The following is an 8445-nucleotide window of genomic DNA, read 5'->3' as shown; positions in this document are numbered from 1 at the left end:
GTGGCCTCTCCCGTTGCGGAGCACAGGCTCCGGACGCGCAGGCTCAGCGGCCATGGCTCACGGGCCCAGCCGCTCCGCGGCATGTGGGATCCTCCCGGACCGGGACACGCCCGAAGCCGTGTCCCCTGCATCGGCAGGAGGACTCTCAACCACTGCACCACCAGGGAAGCCCTCCAATAGGCTTTAATGAGGGGACTCATCCCCCAGAGTGGAGAATGTGTCCCAGAATGGGAGTGATGGGTAGGGAGGTGGTGGCAGCCTCCCCTGCCCCCACTGGATCCTCCCGAGCTGCTGCCACCCCTGCTGTTTACGCTTTTATCATTTGCAATGAAAGACGATGATGTGGGTGCATGTTGTATTGATCGTGACTCTTAGATTTTTATGTCATTGTGGAAAGCGGTAATTATGCTTGCCCACTCTGGAGGAAGCAAATGGCCCTGGGGGAGGATGACACAGGGCCTGGAAACCTCAGAAGGCAGCCAGAGGGAGTCCAGCTCAGGAGATGGGGTCATGAGACAGGCAGTAAGGGGAAGGGGCTGGTTGAGCCTGAGAAGGGACAGGAATCCCACCAAGTGGATGCACTGTCTACCCTAGGCTATAGACATTTATTAAGCACCTATGGTGTTCAAGGTACTCAAGTCATTGTCCCACACTCCTCTGAAAGCCCTCCAGTGGCTTCCTTTCTGTGTTTAGAATAAATCCATTCTACCTACTGGGACATATGTCATCTGACCCCACCTACCTCTCTGGTCTCACCTCCATTCTCTGCCTTCCTCACTCACTAGCCACTTGGCCTTCTTCCTGGTCTGCCCACTCACTAAGCTTGGCCCTGCCTCAAGGTTTTTGCCCTTTGCCCTTGCTGTTCCCTCTGCCTGGAATGCTGTTTCCCATGCTCTGTCCTGCCATTATCTTCACATTCAGGTCTCAGCTCAAGTATCACCTCCTCATATAGTCCCATGTCATGTCCACACCAGTCTCTCTCTGACACATTACCTCATTTTCTTTTCCTCATAGCACTTCTCACTCTCACATATATTCTTGCCTATTTATGGGTTCATTATCTGTCTTGCCCACCAAAATGTAAATGCAGAAAGAATAGGAACCTTATCTCTTGTTCAGTGCTTTGCCACCAGCACCTGGAGGAATTCCTAGTACATGACACAAGTGTAATGAATACTGACAAATATTATTCCCTCTAGTTAATAGTAGAGGAAATGGAGGCTTAGAGAGTGTATGAATTAGGACTATGTTTGACTAAAAGTAACAGAACATCCAACTAATACGCAGAAGTGGGTGACTGCTGACACTGGTCCAATTGCTCAGTGATGGCCTCATAAGCTGAGGAACTCTCCATCGTTCTGCCCAGTTTTTCTTAGGCCATTACTCTTAGCTTGCTCCTCATGGTCGTAGAGTGGCTGCTGACGTAATTTGACATTCAAAGCAGGAAGGAGAGGAGAAGGCAAAATTCTGATCTAGTCGAGTATGTTTTCCTTTTTCTTTTTTTAAATTTATTTATTTAGTTTTGGCTGTGCTGGGCCTTCGTTTCTGTGAGAGGGCTTTCTCAAGTTGCAGCGAGTGGGGGCCACTCTTCATTGTGGTGCGCAGGCCTCTCACTATCGCGGCCTCTCTTGTTGTGGAGCACAGGTTCCAGATGCGCAGGCTCAGTAGCTGTGGCTCACGGGTCCAGTTGCTCCACGGCATGTGGGATCTTCCCAGACCAGGTCTCGAACCCGTGTCCCTTGCATTGGCAGGCAGATTCTCAACCACTGCGCCACCAGGGAAGCCCTGTTTTCCTTTTTATTGGGCCTTTTCCATTTCCAGAACACCCCTCACCAGGATTCTACTTCCAGCTCATTGGCTGGATCCATGTCGTTTGCTGCAAGAGATACTGGGAGGCTTTCTGGGCTCCAAACAGAGGAAGGCAGAGGAGAGGTGGGTTATCCAGGAATGCTGAGTGAGCCAACTTCAGTGACGACCATGGAGAGGTGGCCTATGAACAGCAGAACTGAGATCTGAGCCTACATATGTCTGACCCCAGGGTCCATGCCCTATTTACCACACCCTGCTTCCCTCCTGGCCTCTGGGTGAGAGAGCAAAGGCACTAGAGCAGATACCAGAGTGCCATCAGGTCTGTAGCCTAGCATGTGCCATTCTGTGATACCTGGCCTTTCTCCATCCCAACACCTCCCCTCCCTCCACAACACACCCCAGTGCCCAAGCCAAGACAATCCACTCAGGGCTCCTAAACCCACCGAACCTTCCCTCCTCTGTCCCTTTGCAAAGATGCTCAGAGTGAGTTCCTGCTACCCCTACACCACTCTACTTATCCTTCAAAGACCAAGCTCGAGTGTCACCTCCTCTAATTCTTCCCCTTTCTTGCTTAGTCATCTGCTAGGGACCTTCCCTCACTGGAGAGGGAAAGACAGACAATAAACAAACAAACAAAATAAATAAGACCATTTTATAGAGAGTTAGGTGTAATGATGAAAACAAAACAGGGTGACATGTTAGAAAGCAACTGAGAGGTTGTGGTAGATGGAATAGTGCCCTCAGAGATATTCACGTCCTAGTCCCTGGAACCCGTGAATATGGTAGGTTATATAGCAAAGGGGAATTAAGGTTGCAGATGGAATTAAGGTTGTGTATAATAAAGACTTGGCTGGCCTCTGTCCCTGGTTCCTGGGAGGTAACCTCTATATCTTTGGAATTTCTGGAGTGATAGGACTGTATTTGTTATTCATGGTGGCCCCTTGGACCACACCTGATAGTTTATACTAATGAGGTGGCAGGATGGAGGCCGATCGTGCCAGAAAGACTAGCCATGTGATTAGAAAAATTGGAACTTTGAGCCACGTGATATCAGCCTGATGAGGAGAAGGGAGCTGGACATTGAGTTCAGCCCCTTGACCAATGATTCAGTCACATTGGTCAGTCATGCCTACACAATGAAACCTCAACAAAAACTCTGCACACTGAAGGTCCAGTGAGCTTCGTGGTTGGCAATACTCTGTGCTGTTGCACATTGATGTGTAGGAGGGTAAGGCATTCCTGACAACATGGGGAGAGGACACAGAAGTTTCATGTTTGGGGCCCCTAGACCTCATCCTCTGTACCTCTCCCCTTGACTGGTTCTGAATTGTATCCTTTTATAATCATAAATATCATGCTTTCGTGAGTTCTCTGAGCCACTCCAGCAAATTATAGAAACTAAGGGAGTAGTGAGAACCCCTGAATTGGTAGCCAGCTGGTCAGAATTGAGGGCAGCCTGGGGACTCCTGAACTTGCGGCTGGTGTCTGTGGAGGACTGTGGCCTTAACTTGTGAAGTTTGGTCTAATTCCAGGTAGTTGGTGTCATCGTAGGTCACTAGTCAGCTGACCTTGAGTTGGGAGATTACAGGTGTACCTTAGAGATAGTGCAGGTTCAATTCCAAACCACCACAATAAAGCCAACACTGCAATAAAGTGAGTCCCATGAATTTTTTGGTTTCCCAGTGCATATAAAAGTTATGTTTACACTATACTGTAGTTCATTAAGTGTGCAATGGCATTATGTCTAACAAAAAGTACATATCTTAATTTAAAAATACTATATTACTAAAAAATACTAAACATCATCTGACCCTTCAGTGAGTCATGATCTCTCTGTTGGTGGGGGCTCTTGCCTTGATGTTGATGGCTACTGACTGATCAGGGTGGTGGCTACTGAAGGTTGGGATGGCTGTGGCAACTTCTTAAAATAAGACAACAATAAAGTTTGTGATATCGATTGACTTTTTTCACGAACAATTTCTCTGTAGCATACAATACTGTTTGATGGCGTTTTACCCATGGTAGAACTTCCTTCAAAATTGGAGTCAATTTTCTCAAACCCTGCCACTGCTTTATCAATTAAGTTTGTGTAGTATTCTAAATGCTTTTTTGTCATTTCAACAATGACGTTCGCTGTCTTATATGGGGCATGGTTCGTGGTGCCCCAAAATTATTACAATCAAAGATCACCAATCACAGATCACCATAACAAAAATAATAATAATGAAAAAGTTTGAAATATTTTGAGAATTACCAAAATGTGATGCAGAGATATGAAGTGAGCAAATGCTGTTGGAACAATGGTGCCGATAGACTTGCTCAGTCCTGGGTTGCCACAAATCTTTGATTTGTAAGATTACAATATCTGCGAAGCCAAAAAAAAAAAAAAAAAAACGAGGTATGCTTATATCCCAGATTATCCAGTGGACCTGATAACAAGGGCCCTTGGAAATGGAAGAGGAAAGCAGAAGAGAGAGAACCAGAGAGACGGCAGTGTGAGAGTGACTCAACCCAACTTTGCTGACCTTGAAGTTGGAGAAGGGGCTGAGAGGATGGTGGAAGGAGGGTAGCCTCTAGAAGGTGGAAAAGGCAAGGAAACAGATTCTCCCCTACAGCTTCCAGAAGGAATGCAGTCCTGCTGACACCTTGGTTTTAGCCCCGAAAGACCCAGTTTGGACTTCTGACCTCTGGAACAGTAGAATAACAAAAGTATGTTGTTTTAAACCTCTAAATTCGTGGTCATTTGTTACAGCAGCAGTGGTGAACTAATACAGGGGTATTACTTTGTTTGTATTAGTGGGGGAGGGTCAGGGAAGGCCTCTCTGAGAAGGTGACAATTAAGTTGAAATCTTCTGTCACATTGTTACTGGCTTTGCTTCTAAGAGCCTTAAAAATGTAAACCTTACCTGATTCAGCTTTGTACACCCACTACTTACTGGAGACCCAGCAGGGTCACACTCCTCAGGAATTTTTTCCCTCCCAGCATTTTCATTTTATTCTGTTTTAAACAATTCAGTAAAATTGTCTTTGTGTGTGTGTGTGTGTGTGGTCTATGAATTTTAACACATTTATAGATTCATGTAACCACCACAATCAGGATACAGAAGAGTTCCATCACCCCTATGAAGCACAGTCTCCCTTTATCATCACACCCGTTCCACACCCCTACCCCCCAGCCATCACTGACGTATTCTCCATCACTATAGCTTTGTTTTTTTGAGAAGGTCACATAAATGGAATCACACAATATGTAGCCTTTGAGACTGGCTTCTTTCACTCATCATAATGCCTCTGAAATTCATTCAAGTCGTCGCATGAATCAATAATTAATTCTTTCTTATTGCAGAGTATTATTCCATTGAATGGATGTACTACAGTTTCTCCATTCACCTATTGGAGGACGCTTGGATTGTTTACCATTTAGGCAATCACCAATAGAGCTGCTATGAACATTTTTGTTCCTGTTTTCACATGAACATAAATTTTCATTTCTCTAGGGTAAATAAATACCCAGGAGTGGGATTGCTGGGTCATATGGTAAGTATATGTTTAACTTTATAAGAAACTGCCAAACTGGTTTCCAGAGGGACTGACCATTTTGCATTCCCACCGGCAGTCTATGAGGGTTCCAGTTGCTCTGCATCCTCACCAGCACTTGGTTTTCTCAGTATGTTTTTTGCTTTGTCCATTCATAAAAGTGTGTAATTGTAACTTTGCCCTAATCTTGTTGAACATCTTTTTGCATGCTTATTGGCCATCCTTACATCCTCTTGGATGACGTTTCTGTTGAAATCTTTTGCCCAGCTTTTATTTGGGTTGTTTGTTTGCTTTTTGTTGAGTTTTGAGAGTTCTTCATATACTTGGGATAAAAATCTTTTGCTGGACATGTGGTTTGTAAATATTCTCTCCAAGTTTGTAGCTTGTCTTTTCTTTCTCTTAAAGGTGCCCTTCTCATAGCAGAAGGTTTGCTTTTGATGATGCTTAATTTATCCTTTTATGAATTGTGCTTTTAATGTTATAACTCTACCTACTCCCAGGTCATGAAGATTTGTCCCTTTTGTTATCTTCCAAAAGTTGTATCTATAATCTATTTAGAATTAAATTTTGGATAAAGAGAAAGATTTAAGTTAAAAAAATTTTAAGTGGTTGCTTTAGGAATAGCCATGCTTAACTTTTCCAGTCCACTTAGAATTAATATTTTACCACTTCATGTGGAATGAAGAAACCTTACCACTATATAGGTCACTTTGCCGTCCTCCTTTTATGTTATATTTCTCTTCTATATAACATCTACATTCATTGAAATCCCATCAGGTAATGTTATATTTTTGTTTTCAATCATCAGACATATTTTAAAGAGCTCAACAGGAGAATCAACAGGAGAAATATAGTCTATAATATATTTCCAAATATTTACCATTTCTGCTGCTCTTCCTTACTCCTATTTCAAGTTTCTTTCTGATGTTATCTTCCTTCTGTTGAAGAACTTCCTTTAGCAATCTCTTAGTCCAGGTCTTCTGGCAACAAATTTTCTTAGCCTTCCGCCATCTGAAAATGTCTTTATTTTACCTTATTTCCTGAAATATATTTCCTGTGAAGAATTCTGAGCTGAGAGTTTTTTTCTTTGAGAATTTTAAAAAATGTTGTTCCACTTCCTGCTGGCCTTTGTGGTTTCCAATGTGAAATCTACAGTCATTTGAATCACTGTTCCCCTATAGGTAATATGTCATTTTCTCTGGTTGCTTTCAAGATTTTTTCTTTTGTCTTTAGTTTTCAAAAGTTTAATTATGATGTGTCTGGGCATAGATTTCTTCATATTTATTCCGTTTTGGATTCACTGAACTTCTTAAATCTGTGTGTTTATATTTTTCACCAAATTTGGAAAATTTCCATCATTATTTCTTCAATTTTTTTTCTGGACCTCCCTCTTTCTCTTCTCCTTCCAAGACTCCAGTGATATCAATGTTAGATCTCTGAAGCTCCGTTCACTTTAATCCAATCTTTTTTTCTCTGTGTTATTAAGATTAGATAACTTCTATTATTCTATCTTCAAGTTCACTGTTTCCTCTATCATCTCCATTATACTATTGAGCCCATGCAGCGAGTTTTTAAAATCTCAGTTATTGTATTTTTCACTTCTAAATTTCCATTTGGTTCTTCTTGACATCTTCTATTCCTAGGCTGAGACTTTTTCTCTTTCCATTCACTTCAAGAGTGTTTGCCCTTATATATTGGGCTATTTTTATAACAGCTGCTGTAAAATCTTTGATATCTCAGGAGAGTCATCTCCGCATTGGCATCTGTTGATTGTCTTTTCCCAAATAAGTTGAGATTTTCCTGGCTCTTCCCATGCAGAGTAGTTTTTTGTTTTGGGCTGCATTGGGTCTTCGTTGCTGCGTGTGGGCTTTCTCTAGTTGCGGTGAGCAGGGGCTATTCTTCGGTGCAGTGTGTGGTCTTCTCATTGCGGTGGTTTCTCTTGTTGCGGAGCACAGGTTCGAGGCGCATGGGCTTCAGTAGTCGTGGCACGCAGGCTCAGTAGTTGTGGCACACAGGCTTAGTTGCTCCCTGGCATGTGGGATTCTCCTGGACCAGGGATTGAACCTGTGTCTCCTGCATTGGCAGGCAGATTCTTAACCACTGCACCACCAAGGAAGTCCCACAGAGTGTTTCATATTTTTCCTTTAGCAGGCAATTGACCTATTTGGGTTTAGATCACAGGTTCCCACAAGCCTCCTGTGGGTCATGGTTCCAGTGTCAGTGCAATTTTCAAAGCTTTTGCAGTGCTATTTGGATCTGTCCCGTATGTGCACCTCCCCATGGCCAATCTGGGATTTGGGCAGTGGTCTATCCTCAGATGTTCAGTTCTCTGGTCTCTGCAGGCTGTTTAGGGTCAGGCCATGCACAGTTTGGGGACGAGCCCAGGATTTCATAAACAACTTCAAGGGGCTGCTTTTCCCAACTCCTCCCTTTCTGTGATCTCCCCTGGACTTTCCAGTTCACTGAGGTTGCCCTTTGCTGGTCCCCAGACCAGAGGCTGAGTCTCTATTTACTTCCCCTACCATGTACTTCCTTAACTGCTATTGTGGAGCCCAAGGGGCTTGCCCACCATCATGGACCATGGCTCCTCTCACTGGAGTTCTAGGTTGCCACCAGCCCACACTGCTACTGCTGCAGCTGCCATCACATGATTTATTGGATGCTGGGGTGCAAGACAATGGAAAAAAAGGGGGTAAAGAAAAAAGAAAAGAAAAACAGAAGGCTTCTGCATTCTCTCACCTTTCTTGGTCCTCAAGCCAGAATCAGAGGGCTTTTCCTGGAGCTCTCTTTGTAGTTTCCAATACCCACTTCAAGGTTTCGGGCTGCATTGAATTCAGCCCAGGAGATACTGGGTGGGGCAGGGGGGTGGGGAAATAGTAAACTTACCACTGATTTGGTGTTACTTTGATATCTGAGACACCATAATATCTGTAAAGCCCTTTATCTTGGGACCCAGCACATAGTAAGTGCTCAAGAAGTGATAGCTACTCTTGATGTTATTATTACCACTTATTTGCTTGTAGGCAGAAGAGACTTCAAATCCATGCATTCTGTCCAGGTTTTAAGCTACACTCAGTGGGAGAGACAGGACGAGTGTGT

Source organism: Aethalodelphis obliquidens, unplaced genomic scaffold (assembly GCF_003676395.1).
Source record: "Aethalodelphis obliquidens isolate GAN/ISIS:26980383/991018 unplaced genomic scaffold, ASM367639v1 scaffold121, whole genome shotgun sequence".
NCBI lineage: Eukaryota > Metazoa > Chordata > Mammalia > Artiodactyla > Delphinidae > Aethalodelphis > Aethalodelphis obliquidens.
Note: the sequence above shows the minus strand (reverse complement) of the source record.